We start from the raw sequence: 23,824 nt of genomic DNA on the forward strand, positions 1-23,824 counted from the left end.
GACTTGCCTCCCCTGGTTCCTTTGTATTATCATCATTCATTATCATCACTGGAGAGCCAGTGTGGTGTAGTGGTTAAGAGCGGTAGACTCATAATCTGGGGAACCGGGTTCGCGTCTCCACTCCTCCACATGCAGCTGCTGGGTGACCTTGGGCCAGTCACACTTCTCTGACGTCTCTCAGCCCCACTCACCTCACAGAGTGTTTGTTGTGGGGAAGGAAGGGAAAGGAGAATGTTAGCCGCTTTGAGATTCCTTAAAGGGAGTGAAAGGCGGGATATCAAATCCAAACTCTTCTTCTTCTTCAATAAAATCATCATCACTAATTTAAGGTTATCAGATTTTTTTTCAATGAGTCCGGGGATACTTTTCAACTTAAATGGATTTTGTATGGGGACTGATTTGTAAATCCGGGGACTGTCCTTACTCCAGAGGAGGGCAACCAAAATGGTCAAAGGCCTGGAAACGATGCCTTATGAGGAACGGCTAAGGGAGCTGGGCATGTTTAGCCTGGAGAAGAGGAGGTTAAGGGGTGATATGATAGCCATGTTCAAATATAGAAAAGTATGTCACATAGAGGAGGGAGAAAGGTTGTTTTCTGCTGCTCCAGAGAAGCGGACACGGAGCAATGGATCCAAACTACAAGAAAGAAGATTCCACCTAAACATTAGGAAGAACTTCCTGACAGTAAGAGCTGTTTGACAGTGGAATTTGCTGCCAAGGAGTGTGGTGGAGTCTCCTACTTTGGAGGTCTTTAAGCAGAGGCTTGACAACCATATGTCAGGAGTGCTCTGATGGTGTTTCCTGCTTGGCAGGGGGTTGGACTCGATGGCCCTTGTGGTCTATTCCAGCTGTATGATTCTATGATTCTACTTTAAATTTAACCATTACAGGTGGGTTTTTTTAAAAAAATTAATCCTGCTAATGTATTAACCTGTGTGCACTGCTTTTGTCAATATGCAATAAACGTTTCCCATTCTTTTTTATATTAAAACTGGAGGCATTTTTTCAGCTGCAATGGGCCTCCGGTGTCCTGTTAGTACATTAGTTGGTACCATTTCTCGTACAGTTGATATTCCTTGCATAGATAGATTAGATAGATGATAGATAGTTAGATTAGATTAGATTAGATTAGATTAGATTAGATTAGATTAGATTAGATTAGATTAGATAGATTAGGTAGGTAGATTAGATAGATACATATATAAGAAAGGTTGGTAGATGGATAGATAGATTAGTTAGATTGATTGATTGAGTAGGTAGATAGATTCAGGCATGGCCAAACCTGGCCCTCCAGCTGTTTTGGGACTACAACTCACATTGTCCCTGACCACTGGTCCTGTTAGGTAGGGATGATGGGGGTTGGAGGGCCAAGTTGGGCCACACCTGGATTAGATGGTAGGTAGGTAGATAGATTTGATAGATAGGGTAGGTAGATAGATAGATAGATAGATAGATAGATAGATAGATAGATAAGATAGGTAGGCAAGTAGATAGATAATAAGATAAAGTCGGTAGATCGATAAGGTAGGAAGGTAGGTAGGAGGCAGCCTAGGTCAAAGTTGACCCACTTATTTAAAAGTAACCATGCTGTTATACAGTGGTACCTCTGGATGCGAACGGGATCCGTTCCGGGGCCCCGTTTGCATCCTGAAGCGAACATGCTCGGGTCACAATTTGCTGCTTCCGTAGATGCGTGTGGCATCATTTTGAGTGTCTGCACGTGCGCAAGCTGCAGAACCCGGAAGTAACGGGCTCTGTTACTTCTAGGTCGCCACGGAGCACAACCCGAAAATGCTTAACCCGCAGCTACTTCAACCTGAGGTATGACTGTATTAGTAACAAAAATCTATTATCTTAAATATTTTCAGGCGGTGACCCTGGACCCCAACTTCCTGGATGCTTACATTAATCTGGGGAACGTCTTGAAGGAGGCGCGTATATTTGACAGGTAAGCAAATAGGCATAGAGCTTATATTCTCTTTTTTATATAAATGTTTTTTATTGGTTTTGCGTATAATCACATTACGTCTTATATTCTCAGTTTAGTGGTTGCACCCATACCCAAACTAACTCCCATTGTTGCCTAGAGGGTTGATTTTATTTAAAGCAAACTGATTTAAATCCCAAATCCATAAGACTTGATTTAAATCCCCCTTTTACCGGAAGGTTCAGCCTTGCTGGCATCCTCTTAATATTGACAAACGGAGGCAGGTTTCCTTTTTGGAATCCTAACTTCAGAGTCTTTTCTACAGTTATATCAAAATGATTTGGTTCTGCTATATACAGCCCGATTGTGACGAAATGATGGTGAGTTTTAATAAGTGAACACTTTTTATTTGAACAACTTTTCTGCTGCACTTGATTGGAAGGAGAAAAGAAACATTTCCTTCATAACAATTTAAGCAATTTATTTCACTTAAACAGTAACATGGTAGCATATGTATCCATGTTGCTTAACTGATGTGCTGAAACATTTTTTCCCCAAGAAAAACTTGGACTGAGTTTTCGCACACATGAAAAACTTAAAACAAATAATTCTTCCCCGAATTATTTATTTATTTATTTATTTCTACCCCGCTCTCACTGGCCAGGGCCGGGCTCAGGGCGGCTAACACCAAATATAAATTACAATAAAATAGAATAGAAAAAAACCCCAGTTAATTAAAATACAGCTTAAAATGCAGCCTCATCAAGACTACAAAGGGAGGAAACATCAGCTATTCACCCAAGCCAGCTATCCATGCTGGTGCTACATGGGCCAGCAAAAAAAGCCACGGGAAAATTTATATACCAAATCCCATATAGGGTGTCAGAGTGAGTCTAAGCATAGAGCGAGTTAAAATAATCAAGCCTGGAGGTGACCATCGCATGGATCACTGGCCAGATCAGGGCGAGAAAGGTAAGGAACCAATTCCTTAATACGGCGGAGGTGGAAAAATGCCACCTTTGCTGTGGCTGCAACCTGTGCCTCCATGGAAAGAGAGGCATCGAAGGTTACACCCAAGCTCTTGACAGAAGGCTCTGGCACTAATTGCGCCCCCACAAGAGATGGGAGTTGGCCCCCCAACCCCATGTTGTCCTGACCCAGCCAGAGGACCTCTGTCTTCGAAGGATTTAACTTCAACTGGCTCCCACGCAGCCACCCAGCCACGGCTTCCAAGCATCTGGTCAGTGTGTCTGGGGCCGAGTCCATTGACAGATAAAGTTGGGTGTCATCAGCATATTGACGACAACTCAGCCCTAAACTCCGGACAATCTGGGCAAGGGGGCGCATAAAGATATTGAAAAGCATCTGGGAAAGGATTGTGCCCTGCGGCACTCCACACAACAAGGAGTGCCGCAGCGACAACTCCCTCCCTAGCGCCACCCTCTGTCCCCGACCTGAGATAAAGGAGCACAGCCATTGTCTGACTGTGCCCTGAATCCCCACGTTGGCAAGGCGGTGGTCCAAAAGTTTGTGATCGACCATGTCGAAGGCCGCTAACAAATCTAAAAGAATCAGCAGTCCCGGCCCGCCTCGATCCTCTTAATCGTCCTCCCAAAGCATTTTATTTTTTAAAAAACAGATTTTTATCCACCCTGGTGACAATGAAACTGAACCAGTCCTTGATCTCATTTCAGAGCCGTTGCAGCCTACCTACGGGCCCTGAGCCTGAGTCCCAACCACGCTGTTGTCCACGGCAACCTGGCATGTGTGTATTACGAACAGGGGCTGATCGATCTGGCAATCGATACCTACAAGAGGGCCATTGAGCTCCAGCCCCACTTCCCTGACGCCTACTGCAACCTGGCCAACGCGCTGAAAGAGAAAGGCAGCGTAAGAAACTGGTCCCTTTTGCCTTGGGGTGGGGGGAACATCTATATAAAAGATGTTTTATAGATGGTACTTAACACCTGCCAAAATAGCTAAAATGTATAAAACAAAAAAACTGTGCTGGAGGTGCAGTAAAGAAGAAGGGACACTTATACATTTCTGGTGGGCCTGTGAAAAAAAAATACAGAAACTTTCCTATTAGGCAGTGGTGTCCAAACTTTTTTCAAAGAGGGCCAGATTTGATGAAGTGAAGGGCCATAAGGGCCGACCAAAGTTGTTTACTTTTTTTAAGGATTGAAGTTGTTGAGCTCTTTTCTTAGGGTTTAAATTGTTGAACTTTTTTTAGGATTGAAGTTGTTTAGCTTTTTCTTAGGCTTTTACCCCATGCTGAATTGGCCAGATTAACAGAGACAATTAGGGCACAACCCAGACAAGAATTCCAAAAGGAATGGGGAAAATGCAGAGAATACTTTACCAAACAGTGCCCCAAAATATACACTTGGACTTGTTTCAATTAATTTCTACAGGAGACTTTGTGGTTTAAGTCATAATTAGGAAAAATTGTAATAATCCCATACAAAAGAAATAGTATACAAGAGGTAAATAAGGCGGCCATTTAACAGAATAAAGTCTTTTATTTTTATGTTATGTTTTCTTTGTGTAAGGGGATAGGAGTTTAATTTTGATAATTAGTCAATGGTGGTGGGTCTGTTTGTATGTATGAGTTGTTGTGGACTATGTTATAAATAAAATAAAAATTAAAAAAAGAAAATGAAACCGGTCCCTTTTGCTTTCTGTATGTCAGAGGGTTTGCTGAAAAAAGCCTTCCGGATGATGGTGACCTCGAAATTGGGCTCTTTGGGGGGGGGGGATTTGGGGTACAGAACCTAGAAGAAGTCCTCTTTTATTTTTTCCTTTGTCATATCGTCACATACAACTTTGCTCATACCAAGCGTCGACTCCCCTCCCCCTTCCCCCGCTCCCACTCCCTGGCTTTCTTAAGCAGTCACGATCCTCTTAGCATTTCTATATCACCCTTTAAAAATTGTCCAGTAGCACCTGATGATGATGATGATAATAATAATAATAATAATAATAATAATAATAATAATAATAATAATAATAATAATAATAATAATAATAAAAATTATACCCCGCCTATCTGGCTGGGTTTCCCCAGCCACTCTTGGCGACAAAATATTAAAATACAATAGTCCGTCAAACATTAAAAGCTTCCCTAAACAGGGCTTGCTAAACTTGGCTTCTTCTTGGTATAATTTTTTGTATGCAGGTCCAATTCTTCAGATACAAAAGCTTCTACCAAGACCAAACTGAGTTGGTCTGCAATGTGCTACTGGACAATTTATATATTTTTTATATATTTCAACTGCGTTAGACCACCACAGCTGCCTACCTGAACATATATCGCCCTATTTACCTTCTTACTCTACTTAAAACAATTTACTTTAGCATTTGTAAATCACTTTCAAAAATTAGCCTCTGGTTTTTTTAATAACAGTATATTTAAAGATCTTTTTCAATTCTTTGTAAATCATATCCCAGTAGACTTTGACTTTAGTGCACATCCACCACCTATGGACGAAATTCCCTTCCTTCTCCTTGCATTTCTAGCGTGCCTTATCTTGAGTTATATATATTTTAGCAAGTTTAGTCGGCGTCAAATACCACCTATACGTCACCTTCATTAAATTTTTAATTAGTGCTGTACATTCAATAAATTGTTTTTGCCCATAATCTTTCCCACTTATCTAATTCAATGTTATGACCAAAATCTTGAGCCCATTTAATCATAACCGACTTAACTTCTTCATCCTTTGTATGCCATTCTTATACGTTTTTGGCAATGATTTTCTTTTACTATCTAGCAACTCTGTCTCTTAATTTTGATTTAGTATGACCAAAACCATTTCCCTTACTGTCTTCCTTAAATACATCTTGCAAAAGACGGTAAGTGTGCGGGAAAGAGAGTTTGAATCGGATTAGTCTGCTCTTGTATTTATGTTCCCCTAAACCAAGCATGTCCAAAGTCCACTTTGGGGGCCTTCCACCCATCTCTCCTAGATCTCAAAATGCATTGGTTTTGTCATATTTCCTGCTATCCTGCCAAAGAATTTAAATTTTCCCAATGTTCTTTTAGACCAGGCATGTCCAAAGTCCAGTTCAGGGGCCTAATCTGGCCCTCTGGTCGATTTAATCCGGCCCTCGTGGCGGTTTATTTACTAGGGCAAAACTTCCCCCCAAAAAGCTCAAGAACCTTAATCCTAAAAAAAGGTCAGCACCTCTGGGGTCAAATCCTTAAAAAAGGCTCAACAATTGTGGGGTTTTACTGTTAATATGCTTCTTCTTAATTGCATTTCACTATTAATATACTTCTTAATTGTATTTCAGTTCAACAATGACTTTGATAAAATACATCTTTTGTGACGTGCAGAAGGCTTGAGTTACCTATGAGGTGCAACAGTTACCATATAGCATATATTCAATATAAAAAACAGCAACAATTGGTTGTTGACAAAGGACAGCTGGCATATATATATAAAAGATATTAACTGATATGCATGCCATTCCAGATATAGCTATATAATCTCTACTGTTGGTAAGAGAAGAACTTTGGAGCAGGCATTTTCAAAAAAAGAGTTTTTTATGAACCGCTCTAATACCAAGTTACCGTCAGGAGCTGAGGGGCCGTATCAAACCTCAATCCAGCCATCACATCACAGAGCAGCCTTTTGGGCTCCTGTGAAAGACATACTAATATTCGTGTAAAAACTCTGTTTTGTGTTTCGAAGGTTGCCGAAGCCGAGGAATGCTACAATACAGCTCTCCGTTTATGTCCGACTCACGCGGATTCTCTTAATAACCTGGCGAACATCAAGCGAGAACAAGGGAATATCGAGGAGGCTGTCCGCCTCTACCGGAAAGCTCTTGAGGTACGTGCGTGGAGAATTACAACAATTAAATTGACATATAAGGGTTAGGCATGCGTACCCTGGACTCCTAGTCTGGGTCTTTTTAAAAATCGCCGATCAAATTTTTCTTGATCAATAACGGAAATAATGGTGAAGAAGTGAAAGTGAAGTAGCATTTTGAGGCTCGACAAAGCATGGTCCGATAAGTCCCCTTTGGAAGGAAGAGGGTCTGTCCCCCTTTTTATATTCCTAGGCCTCCTGGAATGACCAAAAATCTGCTTTTTCATCAGAAGAACAATGCAAGGTGTTAAGGAACGGTACAGAAATTGAAATAAAAGCTGGGCACATGCTGTTCTCTGTGTCGGCTGAGCTTGATCCCCTGACAGTCTTATTTTCTAACAGTATTTCCTATGCGTACGAAAAAGGCAGTTCATAGGCCCATTATTATTATTATTATTATTATTATTATTATTATTATTATTATTATCATCATTACCACAAATCATTCCAAACGGTGATTTATTTTGCAGCCAGCCCCTGCCACATTTGAGCATCAAAGAGGGGCTCTTTAAAATATGGCATTGGTCATTTGACAGTCTGATCTCCCAACAGTATTTCCTATGCATGCTAAAAAGGCAGTCCATAGGTTCCTCCTCCTCCTTAATTTTTGCAAGTCAATCCAAATGAGGATTTATTTCACGCCCACAACCTTTGAGCCTCAAAGAGCAGCCTCCGTCTCTTTAGAATGCTTCTCAGGGAAACTAAGAGTGAGCTTCTTCCCCGCAGGTCTTCCCGGAGTTTGCAGCTGCGCATTCAAATTTAGCCAGTGTTTTGCAACAGCAGGGGAAGCTCCAGGAGGCCCTCATGCACTACAAGGAGGCCATCAGGTGAGCTTCCAAAGCCATGGGGAAAATAGATTGAAAGAGCTCCTCCTTACTGTATTTTAATCTTTTGCTGGAAGCCGCCCAGAGTGGCTGGGTATAAATAATAAATTATTGTTGCTGTTGTTAATAATTATTATTACTCCTCATGCGCTGGTCTGGTGCCTGTGGGAAAGCTCTCCTCTTGTGGATAAAGCACTTTCTCTTTTTCTTTTAGGTTTTTTTATTTTTTATTTTTATTTTTATTTTATTTTTTGTCCCTTGAAGGACAGCCAAATTTAAATAACAATTCGACACACAGCTGCGAGGCATTTGCGAGCTTTTTTGCGGAGAAGGTCCTGTTGCTCCGCCATGACCTCCCTGCCAATTTGGATACAATAAAGGAACTGGAGGCCCCTCGACTGTCCTCGGGTCCAGTATTGGACCACTTTGACCGGATATCCCCAGCCGATGTGGACAGACTCCTCCGAGCTGGAAAGCCCACCACCTGTCCTCTTGACCCGTGCCCGTCCTGGCTGATTAGAGCGTGCCCAGACGAGGTGCGGGCCCCCCTGGGGGATATCATCAATTTGTCCCTTGGCACTGGGATATTCCCAGGGAAACTGAAGGAGGCAGTGGTGTGTCTGCTCTTAAAGAAAACATCATTAGATCCTTTAGATCTATCCAATTACCGCCCGGTTTCGAATCTTCCATTCCTGGGTAAGGTGATTGAGAGAGCGGTTGCTGAACAGCTTGGTAGGTTTCTGGATGAAACATCTGCTCTCGATCCATTCCAGTCCGGCTTCCGCGCTGGTCATGGGACCGAGACGGCTCTGGTCGCCCTAACAGATGATCTCCGCAGGCAGCTGGATCGAGGCGGGTCGGGGCTGCTGATTCTTCTAGACCTGTCAGCAGCCTTCGACATGGTCGATCACGAACTTCTGGACCACCGCCTTGCCGACGTGGGGATCCAGGGCACAGTCCTTCAATGGCTGCGCTCGTTTCTCTCCGGTCGGGGACAGAGGGTGGCGCTTGGGGGGGGAATTGTCATCGCGCCACTCCTTGGTGTGTGGAGTGCCTCAGAGTGCGATACTCTCCCCGATGCTTTTTAACATCTTTATGCGCCCCCTCGCCCAGCTTGTCCGGAGTTTTGGGCTGGGTTGCCATCAGTATGCCGATGACACCCAACTCTATCTGTTGATGGATGGCCATCCTTACTCGGCCCCAGATACACTGACCAGATGTCTGGAAGCTGTGGCTGGATGGTTACGTGGGAGCCGGTTGAAGTTTAATCCTTCGAAGACAGAGGTCCTCTGGCTGGGACGGAGCGATATGGGATTGAGGGGGCAACTCCCATCTCTTGCGGGGGTGCAATTAGTGCCAGCATCGTCCGTTAAGAGTTTGGGTGTAATCTTCGACACCTCCCTTTCCATGGAGGCGCAGATTACAGCTATAACAAAGGCGGCATTTTTTCATCTCCGCCAAGCTAAGCAGTTGGCTCCTTATCTCTCTCACCCTGACCTAGCCACTGTGATCCACGCGACGGTCACCTCCAGACTGGATTATTGTAACTCGCTCTACGTGGGGCTGCCCTTGAGACTGACCCAGAAACTCCAGCGGGTGCAGAATGCCGCGGCGAGACTCCTTACGGGGTCTTTGCTGCGAGATCATATCCATCCGGTGCTGTACCAGCTGCACTGGCTCCCGGTGGAGTACAGGATCAGGTTTAAGGTGCTGGTTTTAACCTTTAAAGCCCTATACGGCCTAGGACCCTCGTACCTATGGGACTGCCTCTCCTGGTATGTCCCACAGAGAAATTTACGGTCTGCAAATAAAAACACCCTAAAGATCCCAGGTCACAGAGAGGTTAGGTTGGCCTCAACTAGAGCCAGGGCCTTCTCGGCTGCGGCTCCAATCTGGTGGAACGCTCTGTCACAAGAGACTAGGGCCCTGTGGGACCTGACATCCTTCCGTAGGGCCTGCAAGACAGAGCTGTTCCACCAGGCCTTTGGTCAGGGCGCAGACTGACTCCCTCCTCTGGCAACCTGCACAGAATTTTGCTTGATGGTTGCCATTAATTTGATTTTAATTTGATTTAATTAATTTTATAATGAATGTTTTAAAATGTTGGACTATTTTGATTGTTGTTAGCCGCCCTGAGCCCGGCTTCGGCTGGGGAGGGCAGGATATAAATAATTTTATTATTATTATTATTATTATTATTATTATTATTATTATTATTATTATTATTATTATTATTCAGTTTTTTTATTTTATCATTTTATTTCCATACACTCCAAACATTTTCAATATATACAATACTGGGATTATACAAACCCCTTGGACTCTCCCCCACCCCCCACCCCCCGTTTCCATATTTTGCCATCTTTTCTTGCATGTAATTACAATGATTCGTTCTATTCCATTTCCTTATTTGCTACTTTGGCTTCATCAATGTTATATCAATCCTGCCTGTGGAAAACCATCTAATTCGATTTTAATTTGATCCCGATTTGTTTTTAGGAGGTAATTTAATTATTGTTTGATTTTATACTAATGTTATATATTTGATGTTAGCTGCCCTAAGACCGGTTTCGGCCAGGGAGGGCGGGATACAATTATTATTATTATTATTATTATTATTATTATTATTATTATTATTATTATTATTATTTCTAAATATGTATCTTTAAGGTATTCAATAAATTTTTCCCATTCTTGTTTAATTTTTTTATATATATAAATAGTTTTTATTAAGTTTTAGCATTTTATATTCAACACAAACATCATTCTTGCAGACAGCATAGATGAATCCCAATCTCCCCCAGCTTCCCTCTTCTGGTTTTTTAAATATTTACTTCTCCTGCCTATCTCATTCTCCCTTAATTTTGCCATCTTTGAACTAACGATGGTTATATCCTTAAGGTTTTTGCACCATGCTTTTTCACATTTCATCTTCATTATTTTCCCCATTTTGTCCTTTTAACTTTTTTCTTTGCTTAAATTTCCTATCATCTTGATGTCTGATCTTCACAGTCATTTTGATAATCCACTCTTCTTTTGTTGGGACCTTCTCTTCCTTCCACATCCGGGCTAAGAACATTCTGGCATAAATAGAATACACTGTCTTTTTAGGTCTCTTGGTATTTCTTCACCCGTTAAACCTATTAGAAAGGCTTCTGGTTTTTACACAAATGTTCTCTCCCCCCCCCCAGTTAATTATACAGTGGTACCTTGGTTCTCAAACTGAATGTGTTCCAAAACCAAGGTGCACTTTCCCATAGAAAGTCATGCAAAACGGATTAATCCGTACCAGACTTTGAAAAACAATCCCTAAAACAGCCATTTAACATGAATTTTACTATCTAACGAGACCACTGATCCCTAAAATGAAAGCAGTCATCCATGTACTGTACTCTAAAATAAATACAACAGTCTTGTAAATGATGAAAATGAAAATTATTTTTTTTCCTCACCTGCACTGATGATAGTCATTGTTCGGATGGGGACCGGGGCTTCTATCCGTTTCTGCAATCACACAATCAATCAATCAATCAATCAATCAGTAACTAAACTGGGATCCGCACAGTCGCAAAAACAAATGAACCAAAAAAGCCTCCGAAACAAAAACACCACATAAATTGCAAAAACCAAAGCACCAAACTTAATCTGTTCCCGAAGTCTGTTTGATTGGTGCAGGCGCCCCAGAAAGAATAGCTGACAGCCAAATTTGATGTTTGGCTTCCGAAAAACGCCTGGAAACTGGAACACTTTTTCTGGGTTTTCGGCATTTGGGAACCAAAGCGTTTGAGTAGTAGTAATAATAATAATAATAATAATAATAATTTGTTTTTGTTTGTATCCCACCCTCGCCGGCCAAGGCTGGGCTCAGAGCAGCTAACATCATAAAAACAACACAACGAGCCTAAAAGCAAACATCAAGTAATTCAAATAAAAATTAATTCAGACAAGTTAAAATCCGGGCAGGTGGCAATTATTAGGGTGGAATTGAGAGTGATTAATAATTGCCAGAATTGAGGAGCATGGAATTTCCCAAAAGGAAAGTGCTGCTTGTCCGTATGAAGAGGATGCCACAATGCTGAACCTTTCTGTATAAAAAACCTTCTGTATAAAGAAACCTGTATAAAAAACATTTGAGAACCAAGGTCTCACTGTCTCACATGACCACTAGGGTGGTTCATAAAAAACACTTTTTTGAAGATGCCTGCTCCCAAGGTCTTATCTTACTACACTAGGAATTATATAGCTATATCTGAAATTTTGTGCATATCAGTTAATATCTCAACCCTCCATGAAAACAGCTGTTTTCTTGGACGTTTTCCTATTTTGTGAAGGCTTTGGAGAAGGCATTTTTAAAAAAAGTTTTTTTAATGAACTGCCCTAAAGACCACCGTATAGGATAGAAAGAGCCTTCTTGACCCTTACATTTCCAGCGTAACTTCAGAGTATTTTTGTACCAAAATGGCACTTTTTCTCTCCCCCTCCATGTCAGAATCAGTCCCACTTTTGCAGACGCCTATTCCAACATGGGGAACACCTTGAAGGAAATGCAAGACGTCCAGGGAGCTCTGCAATGCTACACAAGAGCAATCCAGATAAATCCTGCGTTTGCCGATGCCCACAGCAACCTCGCTTCCATCCATAAGGTAAGCTTTGTGTCTCTGCTAAATCTATTTTTTTTAAAAAAAACTGGGGGGGGGGCAGCAGGGGAATCTTAGTTTTTACAAAAGGAAAACAACTGGCAAAAGCCGTCCCAAACCGAGATGGGGCACAAAAAGAAAAAGGGGAGAATTGGAATTTATGCTGGAAGTCTGAGGAGGCAGAGGGCACGCCGATACGTTTATGGTGGGGCTACAGAAACGTTAAAAAATTCATGAGGAAATAAGAAAGATGATCAGAATTAATTTAGAGGGGGAAACCAGAGGCATATTTACTGAGTATAAGAGGTAAAGAAATACCACAAGATGGGAAGATATTATTCTTATACGCGACAGCTGCAGCAAGGCTACTCCTTGCACAAAACTGGAACAGGAAATATATACCCACAAAGGATGACTGGATAAAGAAACTAATTGAATTTATAGAACTGGCAAGGTCAAGTGCAGTAATAAGGTACCAATCAAACTGGAAAATAAAAATATAATGGAAATGGTTTGAAGATTATGTGTTCAAGTACTGCTCAAAAACTAACATGTTGATATGTTTGGTTTAATGTTTGTAAATCTGGTTTATAATAATAATAAATAGTAAGTTAAAAGAGTTAAGAAATATAAATTTAGATAAAAATTGCAATGTGAGTGAAGGAAGTCACGTGGGTATTTGGGTAAATGCTGAGTTGTGTATAGGGTTAGATGTGGGGAATCCATATATGTAATGTATAGTGTTGAAAATGTACGGCAACTAGCATGTAAAATGAAATCAAAAATAAATAAATAAATAGGGGGGAAATAAAAATGGCAATGTGAAATATTATATAGGAGGGTGAGGGGCGGTGGAGGGAAGCCACAAGGGTGGTTTTAATGTCTGAAATTTTGGGTGGTAGGGTAATACGAATTTTGTTTTGTGTCTATGTGTTTGTTTGTAAATAATTTTTTTAAAAGGAAAATGAAAAAATTGCTATTTTTACTTTGAAATAAAAATGGGGGGGAGGTCTTATACGGGTGATTGGGTGGGTGAATGGCTCATTTTCTTAAATTTGAGCCCCCCCCCCAAATAGAGGGTGGCTTATATAGACGGAAAGTATGGTGGAGTTCCACACCCAAAAATCTCATTGTGACTTCCAATCACCCCTACGTCACATTTCCGATGGCGCCCTTTTGCTCGTCTCTCCTAGATCTCAAAATGCATTGGTTTTGTCATATTTCCTGCTGTCCTTTGTCAATCCACACCTGCCAAAGAATTTAAATTTTCCCAACATTTTTTTTTAGACCACACATGTCCAGCGTGTGGCCAGGGAGCGTAACCTGGTTTACTTACTGGGGCAACCCCCCCCCCCAAATGCTCAACAACTTCAATCCTAAAAAGAGCTCAACAACCTTGGGGTTAAATCCTAAAACAGCTCAACAAATTTGCCCCGCCCTCATGTCAAATCTGGCCCTCTTTGGGAAAATTTGGGCACCCCTGTAAATTTAGACAATACAGTCCTATCTCGGGTTAAATATGCTTCAGGATGAATATTTTTGGGTTGCGCTCCGCAGTGACCCAGAAGTAACGGAGCACGTTACTTGCGGGTTTCGCCGCATGCACAGACCCTCAAAATGATGTCATGCGCAGAAGCGGCGAATTGCGACGTGCAGATGCGGGTTGCATTCGCTTCAGGATGCGAACGGGGCTCCGGAACGGATCCCATTCACATCCAGAGGTACCACTGTACTCTGCAAGTGTCCTGTTCTCTATGAAATGTTTCTTCCAAAACCTCTCGTAATTCTGCCTGTATTATAATCTTGCTAATTCTGCGTATTTTAGCCTTTTTGCTAGCTACGCCAACTTAGTAGGGATGGGATTCTCCTTTCCATCCTTTGTCTGTTAAGATTCTCGCTGCGGCTATTGTAGACACTGTGACTTGCCATTGTTTTATAACCATTTATTGTAACATTTATTCTATGATCAATTACAATAATCATTCATTGTAATATTCATTTATTGTACGATTAATTACAATTTATTGTAATTGTTAAGAGTAGGTTTCTATTGAATTTTTACATGCTGATACTCAATATTATTCTATAGCATGGGGAGGCAAACTACGGCCCCATGGCCTTCTCAATCTAGCCGGGAGTCGGCATGTTTTGACACGAGTATAATGTGTCCTTTTATTTAAAATGCACCTCTGGGTTATTTGTGGGACATAGGAATGCGTTCCTTTTTCCCCCTCCCCAAAATCTAGTCTGGCCCCCACAAGGTCTAAGGGACAGTGGACGGCCCCCTGCTGAAAAAGTTTGCCGACCCCTGTTCTATTCCAATGATTGTTGAATGTTACTTTATAAGTCTACCAGGTGTGGATCATCGTGCCTTCTGTCTGTTCTTCATCTTTGGTTTTGATGGTTGAGAAAAAAAGCTAGTGGCAATTGCTGAAATATCCCTCCCTTTCTAGGATTCCGGAAACATCCCAGAGGCAATTGCTTCGTATTGCACCGCCTTGAAACTGAAGCCGGATTTTCCTGACGCTTACTGCAACCTGGCGCACTGTTTGCAGGTGAGGCAGAGTTTTAAGGGCCAACACTCCCAGGGTTTCCGGCATTTGGGAACCGAGGCGTTTGAGTCCCAAGGTACCACGGTAATGGTAAAAGCGTCACCTAATTCAGGAATTGTCCAATGTCACTTTAGAGACCAACTCAGTTTGTTCTGTGTCTAAGCTTTCATGTGCAGGCAGACTTATTCAGATACACTGAAGCGGAAGTCCCCACACCCTGATATTTAGAGGGAGGGTGGGGCGGGGTATTTCTCTGAACGGTAGTAGGACTCAATCGGTATGGTCAACCTGTGGACGACTGTGTCTCATTACATATCCTAAAACTATTTCAGGTCATCTGCGTACCATCCCTTGTTTTTTCAGTCATTCACAGTTGCCAGCAGGTGGACCATACCCATTGACTCCTACTACCCTTCGGAGAAAAACCCCAACTCACCCTCCCACTATATATCAGGGTCTGGGGGCTTCTCCTTACTCTTATATAGCAGGGTCTGGGGACTTCTCCCTCTGTATATCAGGGTCTGGGGACTTCCGCTTCAGTGTATCTGAAGAAGTGTGCATGCACACAAAAGCTTATATCAGGCATCCCCAACCTGCGCCCCCCCCCCGATGTTTTGGCCTACAACTCCCATGATCCCTAGCTAACAGGACCAGTGGTCGGGGATGATGGGAATTGTAGTCTAAAACATCTGGAGGGCCGAAGGTTTGGGGTGCCTGGCTTATACCAAGAACAAACTTTGTTGGTCTCTAAGGCACTACTGGACAATTTTTATATATATTTTGACTTCATCAGACCAATATGGCTACCTACCTGAATCTAGAACCCTGGTTTTCTTTGCCCCCTTTCAGATCGTCTGTGATTGGACCGATTACGACGAGAGAATGAAGAAGCTTGTCAGTATTGTGGCTGACCAGCTGGAGAAGAACCGGCTCCCTTCGGTGCACCCCCATCACAGCATGCTGTATCCACTGTCTCACGGCTTCCGAAAGGCTATTGCCGAGAGACATGGGAACCTTTGCCTGGACAAGGTGGGTCTATGCTGTGAAGAGGTGTGCGCCGCTCCGTTCCGTCAGAGTTTGAATGCTTTCATGTTGGCTTTGGATATATAATAATATATAATAATTTATTATTTCTACCCTGCCCATCTGTCTGGGTATCCTCAGCCACTCTGGGTGGCTGCCAACCAAATATTAAAAACACAAGACAGCATTAAATATTTAAAAACTTCCCTAAACAGGGCTGCCTTCAGATGTCTTTTAAAAGTGAGATAATTGCTTATTTATTTGACATCTGATGGAAGGGCGTTCCACAGGGTGGCCGTCACCACGAGAAGGCCCTCTGCCTGCTTCCCTGTAACTTGGCTTCTTGCAGGGAGGGAAGCGCCAGAAGGCCCTCGGGAGAGGGACCCCGGTGTCCGGGGTGGAGATGCTCCTTCAGGTCTACTGGGCCGAGGCCATTGAGGGCTTTCAAGGTCAGCACCGACACTATGAATTGTGCTTGGAAACGTACTGGGAGCCAAAGCAGATCTCTTGGGACCGGTGGTATGTGGTCTCAGTCAGACTGGATTTAAATCCTTTATTTTACAGAAAGGCTTGATCTTGCTGGCATCCTCTTAATATTGACAACCAGAGGAAAGTTTCATCTGCTGGGCTGTTTAGGGCTTTCAAGGTCAGCACCAACACTTTGAATTGTGCCCGGAAACGTACTGGGAGTCAATGCAGGTCTTTCAAGACTGGTGTTATGTAGTCTCTGCGGCTGTTCACGGCCCCCAGTCTGGCTACCACATTCTGGATTAATTGCAGTAAGGTAGCCCCACATAGAGCGCATTGCAGTCGTCCAAGCTGGAGATAACAAGAGCATGCGCCACTCTGGCAAGAGAGTCCGTGGGCAGGGAGGGTCTTATCCTGCATCCCAGATAGAGCTGCCCTGGACACAGAACAGACCTGTGCCTCCATGGGTCCAAAATGACCCCCAGACTGTGCAGCTGGTCCTTCAGGGGCACAGTTGCCCCGTTCAGGACCAGGGAGTCCCCCCCACCCGCCCACACACCACAGAACTTCAGTCTTGTCAGGATTCAACCTCAACCAGTTAGCTGCCATCCATCCTCCAACCGCCTCGAGGCACCCGCGCAGGAACTCCACCGCCTTTGCCGGCTCTGATTTGAAAGAGAGGTAGAGCTCTCTATCAGGCTTCCTCAACCTTGGCCCTCCTGATGCTTTTGGCCTACAGCTCCATGGTCCCTAGCTAGCAGGTCTAGTGGTCAGGGATGATGGGCACTGTAGTTTGAAAACAGCTGGAGGGCCAAGGTTTAGGAAGCCTGCTCTGTATTGGCGCTGTCAGGGAACTGCCATCAGAGCATCAGGTGGTGGAGGGACTCAGGCAGGATGAAAGAGACTCAACTGCTGAAGCAGGGACCAGCAGGGGGAGGAGTGGGTCTCTGAGGGAATGCGAGCAGGAGGGAGGGCTCAGGGAGGCTTCCAGCGAGAACAGTGGGGAGGTATCGGAGTCTCCCATAGGGAGACCCATACCTCGCAGGAAACTGTCACGCCGTGAGTCCAGGAGACGCGTTTCCGTTAAGGAACTTCTTTGCTGGAAACGCTTCCGCAGACAGCCACTGTCGGACTCTACTAGTGACTAGAGCAGACATGTCTGAGGAGCTCCGTCACACACGGAGGTTTGTGGGGGCGCACAAACTCTGAGGGAGCACGTTTTCACGCACAAGCAGCTAATCAAACCCTCACAGCAGTCCGACAGTCTTTGTACGCTGCCTGTGCAAGAGAAGGCATCATGAGCGAACCAACCGGAACCGGAGGAGCAGGGGCTGGAGCTGGTCCAAGCTTGGAAGATAGATACCGAGCGTTGGAGGTTCAACTGGCCCTGCAGACGGCGAGGCTGGAGGAGAGAAGGGCTCAGGATGCAGACAAGAAGGGGAGAGCCACTCAATTCCCCAGAAAGGTACCAGGATTGGTGCAGAAATTTGGGGGGGACCCCAAGGACTACCATGCTTTTAGGACAGAGATGCAATATGCCCTTAATGTGCAGTTCGATGAGTTCCCTGATGAGGAATCGCGAGTTGCTCTTGTAATTGGGCATCTTGAGAAAGGGGCTAGAGACTGGGTTCGACCCCTAATGGCAACGCACAATGACATACTAAAGGACACAATGAAGTTCTTTCGTGCAATGGATATCATGTTTTCCAGCGATATTGAGGAAGGGGTGGTGCGCAGACAGCTAATGGCTTGTAAGCAGGGGAGTCGATCTGTCCGTGAATATTGGACTGAGTTTACCATGCTGATTCACAGACTGAGTTGGGATTTATCGGCGGCACCCGTTCAAATGCTATTTGAAGAAGGTCTTTCTTCGGGGGTGAAAGACGAGCTGGCACGGAGCCCCAGGGCGGAGTCTATGGATCAGCTGACCAAATCTGCGCTGACCATAGGAGCGCGGCAGGAGGCAAGAGCCTTGGAGAGGCGGGAAGGGAGAGGGGAACGTTGGAAGGAGTTCCGCATTCCAGACATTCCTGAGCCAGCTTTCCCGCCGGCAGAGCCGATGGAAATCGGAACAGCGCGCGCGCGCGCATTTTCAAAAACCAGCGAGGGAGCTAAGAAGGAGGGAAAGGGCCCCCGGAAATGCTATCTCTGCCAACAGCCAGGCCACTTTGCCAGAGTCTGCCCCCAGAGGAAGGAATGGCAAGGGATGGTGGGAGCTGTTGAGGGGGGAGAAGAAGGGGGAGCGGAGCAGGTAAAAGCCAACGCCTGGTTGCCACAATTGGGGCACTGCAGCCAGGCCAAAGAGCAGTGAAAGTGCCCGTGCCAGAAGCTCCTCGACCTGCTCTAGTGATTGAAGTGTCGCTAGAGCTGCAGAATGGGCACCCCCTAAAAATAAAGGCGCTATTGGACTCAGGCAGCTCCTGCAATTTTATGAGCAAGGAGTTTGCTGCTGAACACCAGATACAGACCATCCCTTTAAGCAACCCCCTGCAGGTGACCACGATTGATGGCAGGGAGTTGTTGGGAGGAGGAGTCCGCTTGCAGACTGTCCCAATGATAATGAGGGTGGCTAGGCACACAGAACTGATAGCGTTTAATGTGGCCACCCTGGGAGGCGCTCCCATTATTTTGGGAATGAGCTGGCTAGCTCTACATGATCCGCTGGTTGGCTGGCATCAAAGAGTGGTGTCCTTTGGTTCAGCACATTGCCTAGAACACTGCAAAGGGGAGAAGGGTTCAGTAGGGGCCCAAGCCACCCTAGCAGGGACTGAAGTAATGGGGAAGGTGAAGGTACCACCACAGTATGCAGATCTCAGCGACGTGTTCAGCGAGAAGGAAGCTGACCAACTACCACCTCATAGACCCTTTGATTGTCAGATCAATTTACTCCCTGGAGCACAGCTTCCCGTGGGCAAGTTGTATGCCATGTCAGACAGGGAAATGCAGGAGTTGCGAGGGTTCATTGACAAGAACCTGAAGAGAGGCTTCATCAGAGAGTCCAAAGCAGCAGGGGGGAGCCCAGTGTTCTTTGTGGACAAAAAAAATGCGGACAAGCCGAGACTTGTATGTGATTTTAGGCGGCTGAATGCAGTGACTGAACCGGTGGCGTTCCCTATGCCCAGAATTGATGATATTTTGACCATGGTGAGGAAGGGAAAGATTTTCACAAAGCTGGATCTAAGGGGGGCGTACAACCTGATACGCATAAGGAAAGGGGATGAATGGAAAACCACCATGTTTACCCCTTTGGGGGCGTTTGAATACCTCGTTATGCCATTTGGATTACAAGCAGGCTCCGCGTGTTTTCAATCTTTTATGAACCACGTGCTGGGCCCTTTGCTCTACAAGAATTGCGTTGCCTTTCTAGATGATGTGTTGGTGTATTCTGAGAATGAGGAGCAACATGTGAGAGACGTCAGAGAAGTGTTGAGCAGACTGCAAGCCAACAGGCTGTGGGTCAAACTGGAGAAGTGTCGGTTCCATACCAAGGAGGTGGAATTCCTGGGGTACCGCCTGTCAGACAAGGGATTGGCCATGGATCCCGGCAAGGTACAGGCAGTGCTGGAATGGAAAACACCCAAAACCAAGAAGGATGTGCAGAGGTTCCTAGGGTTTGGAAACTTTTATCGTAAGTTCATCCGCAACTTCGCCCATCTGACGGCGCCCATCACTGACTGTCTCAGCAGTAAGAAGAAGTTTGTATGGACGGCGGAGGCGGAGCGAGCGTTTGAGGAACTGAAAAGGGCCTTCGCCTCTGAAGAACAACTTCTGCATGTGGATTTACGAAAGAAGCTAAGGGTTGAAACAGACGCATCTGACAGAGCCATAGGGGCGGTGCTTCTTCTGCAGCCGGGGAAGGAGGAGTCGGAGTGGCGTCCGTGTGCCTTCTTCTCGCGGAAGCTGAACAAATCCGAGAGGAACTACACGGTGTACGACCGAGAACTGCTTGCTATTCATGAGGCGTTCCGGAGATGGAGGCATCTGCTAGTTGGTGCACAACATAAAGTGCAAGTGTGCACGGACCATAAAAATCTAGAGTACTGGAGAACGGCGCGAGTGCTCAACCAAAGGCAGTTGAGATGGGCCCAAGAGTTCTCCAAATTTAACTTTGAGATTTGTTATGTGCCAGGCCCAGAGAATGTTAGGGCGGACGCTCTCTCACGCAAACCTGAATATTTGGAGGGGGAGGGAGCACCCGAAGAAACCCATATCATTCCAGAGGACCGCTGGGTGTGTGGGGCGACTTTGGTGGGGCAAAGGGAATTGGTAGAGGGTACGGTGCAGGATGCATACGCCCAGGGGAAACTCAGGGATCTCAGAGGGGAGGAAGACAAACCCGGTGGTTTTGAGGAGAGAAATGGGGCATTGTATTATAAGGGAGCGTTATATATACCTGAAGGGGAATTGAGGGAGAAAGTACTCAAGCAGCTGCACGATAGCCCCACAGCAGGGCACTTTGGGCAACACAAAACCATGTGGCTGGTTACCAGGGAATTTTGGTGGCCCAAGGTCAGGGAAGATGTGCGGGAGTATGTGAGAGGGTGTGAACAATGCCAAAGAGCCAAGGGGGAGAGGCAGGCGCCGGCTGGTTTATTAGAACCACTGCCCACACCTGAGAGACCGTGGGAAGCAGTGGCAATAGATTTCATGACTGATCTGCCAAGGTCTAGAGGGAAAACAGCCATCATGGTTGTAGTAGACCTGTTAACTAAAATGGCCCACTTCATAGCCTGCTCACATGCGGTTACAGCAGAAGAAACCGCCAAATTGTTTGTAGAGAATGTGTTTAGGTTGCATGGCGCCCCCTTGAGGGTGGTTTCAGACCGAGGGAAACAATTTACTTCCAGGTTCTGGAGGAAGCTCATGAGCTTACTGCATGTAGAGGTTAATTTCTCGACGGCCCGTCATCCTGAAACCAACGGGCAGGCGGAAAGAGCAAATGGGGTTCTCCAACAATATTTGAGGTGTTATGTTAATGACAGAGAGAATGATTGGGTGGAGAAGCTGGCGTTGGCAGAATTTGCCTACAACAATGCAGAGAACGTGTCCACGGGGATGAGCCCCTTTTTGGCTAATCACGGGTGCCATCCCAGAGCCTTCCCAGGGGGGGAGGGGGAGAACTGGAGCGTTCCAGCTGCAGAACAGTTCGTGGAAGAAATGGAAGCGATCCATCGCCAGCTCCAACTCAACTTAAACAGGGCTAAGGAGGAATATAAGAGGCAAGCAGACAAAAACAGAAGGGAAGGTGAAAGCATCAGGGTGGGGGACCAGGTGTGGCTGTCAACCCAAGGGTTGCCATTCAAAGGAGGTTGTAAGAAATTAAGACCCAAAAGGCTGGGTCCGTTTGAAGTCATACAGCAGGTCAATCCAGTGGCTTTCAGGCTCCGGTTACCGAACCACATGAAGCTGCACCCAGTTTTTCACAGGTCGTTGCTGTCACCGTATAGAGGAGACAGTGAGGGGAGGGTCACTAGGGGACCAGCAATGGAGGAGAAGGAACACAGCTACCATGTAGCGGAGATCCTCGATTCCAGGTGGAAGGGAGATCAAGTAGAGTATTTGGTAATGTGGGAAGGGGAACCGGAGTCGGAAAACACCTGGGTTAGGGCAGAGGATGTCAATGACGAGGTTTTAATAGAGACTTTTCATCAGAGGTTCCCACGTAAACCTCAGCCTGTAGCGAGGTTCCGAAGGGAATACTTTGCCACCACCGACGAGGAAGAGGAGTTGGAGGGGTTCCCAGATTCTGAAGAGGAGGAGGATTCAGCTGGCCAGGACGACGATCGATGGAGAGAATTGTTCGAGACGTCAGAAGATGAGGAAGATTCGTTTCGGGGTTTTAGCCCTTCACCTCCCAGGGGGGAGGAATTGGGAGGGGGTGAGGGGGGCCCTGGAGGGGAGGTGGATGTCAGGGAACTGCCATCAGAGCATCAGGTGGTGGAGGGACTCAGGCAGGATGAAAGAGACTCAACTGCTGAAGCAGGGACCAGCAGGGGGAGGAGTGGGTCTCTGAGGGAATGCGAGCAGGAGGGAGGGCTCAGGGAGGCTTCCAGCGAGAACAGTGGGGAGGTATCGGAGTCTCCCATAGGGAGACCCATACCTCGCAGGAAACTGTCACGCCGTGAGTCCAGGAGACGCGTTTCCGTTAAGGAACTTCTTTGCTGGAAACGCTTCCGCAGACAGCCACTGTCGGACTCTACTAGTGACTAGAGCAGACATGTCTGAGGAGCTCCGTCACACACGGAGGTTTGTGGGGGCGCACAAACTCTGAGGGAGCACGTTTTCACGCACAAGCAGCTAATCAAACCCTCACAGGCGCCAATGGCTGTTAAGCGAAAAAATTCCAGGGTGAGTGACTCCTTGACAGCCTAGCTCACCGGGGCACTTGTCCCCCATGGGTCCATGCTGTCAGTAAAAGGAGGAAGTCCCAGCCCGGTAATTTGGAGCAAAACAGTGGTCAGTAGACCATGATTCTTACTGTTGCACCACAGGTCTGCCCAGGAGTAAGAACCCCGAGCATGGGGCAATGTCAACTTTTATAACTTCCTTCTTCCCCCCAGAATACACTTCAAGCAGCATCGTTGATACATCATCACTACATCACTAGCACATCACAAATGAGGAGGGGTATACAAGGGTTATGCATTCACTATGAGGTCCCTTTATCAGACCCCTTAAATCTCCATCACTGAAAGAACAATAAAACTCTTGACACGTCCTTTCCCACTGGACTTGTCTGGAGATGGGCATTCAGAACACCTGCCTTGCTAAACTGCCTTGGCAGATGTCTATGGTTGCCCCCTTGGTCTCTCCCTCGGTGGGGTGCCGTGTATGTGCTCTCAGGCTTGGGGAATTCTGGCGGGATGCCCTGTTCCTGCTGCCTACATGACTTCCTGCTTCTTGGCTCATGGAGGGAGGTGGAGCCCAAATTCGTTCAAATGGCGGAATGAGGAGAGTCGGTTAAAGCATAGATTTTCTGCGTGTCTTTCTTGGGCTGTCAAGTCAAAGGTATGTATATTTGTAACATTGGAACAACTTCAAAGATGTGGCCTCATGTCCCCCACCCCCATGTCATTTCCGTAACCCGGCTTTCTTGAATCCCCTTGCTAAATCAACGTGCTCCACAAGCCGCCTTACGAGCACCCCAAGGACCTGAAAGGCAGTGAGGGCCGGCTCCGCGTTGGCTACATGAGCTCTGACTTTGGGAACCACCCCACCTCCCATCTCATGCAGTGAATCCCAGGCATGCACAATTCGGACAAATTTGAGGTGAGGTGCACAAGAGGGCAGCTGTGTGAGTAGCTCAGGCAGCAGAGCGCTGAGACTCTGAATCTTGGGGTCATGGGTACGAGCCCCACGTTGGGCCAAACGAATGAATACAGCCTAGGACCGCCTCTCCACGGAGGATCTAACAGTCTGCAAATAAAAAAATGTTAGAGGTCCTGGGCTTCAGGGAGATTAGGCTGGCCTCGACCAGGGCCAGGGCCTTTTCAGCCTTGGCCCCGGCCTGGTGGAA

General features: G+C 45.7%; 1 pseudogene across 1 annotated transcript in view; it reads left to right on the plus strand.

Moving 5' to 3' along the window:
* The window catches only part of LOC308578216, a 34,636-nt pseudogene extending 11,026 nt beyond the window's left edge, over positions 1 to 23,610 (plus strand). The window contains exons 2-9 of the transcript in view: positions 1,869 to 1,948; positions 3,622 to 3,817; positions 6,625 to 6,765; positions 7,531 to 7,631; positions 12,118 to 12,271; positions 14,719 to 14,820; positions 15,667 to 15,846; positions 23,419 to 23,610. The product of the transcript in view is annotated as an uncharacterized misc_RNA (transcript). The remainder of the gene's footprint in view (positions 1 to 1,868; positions 1,949 to 3,621; positions 3,818 to 6,624; positions 6,766 to 7,530; positions 7,632 to 12,117; positions 12,272 to 14,718; positions 14,821 to 15,666; positions 15,847 to 23,418) is intronic.
* The last annotated feature ends 214 nt before the right edge of the window (positions 23,611 to 23,824 follow it).

Source organism: Podarcis bocagei (genome assembly GCF_964188305.1).
Source record: "Podarcis bocagei genome assembly, chromosome: W".
Taxonomy (NCBI): Eukaryota; Metazoa; Chordata; class Lepidosauria; order Squamata; family Lacertidae; genus Podarcis; species Podarcis bocagei.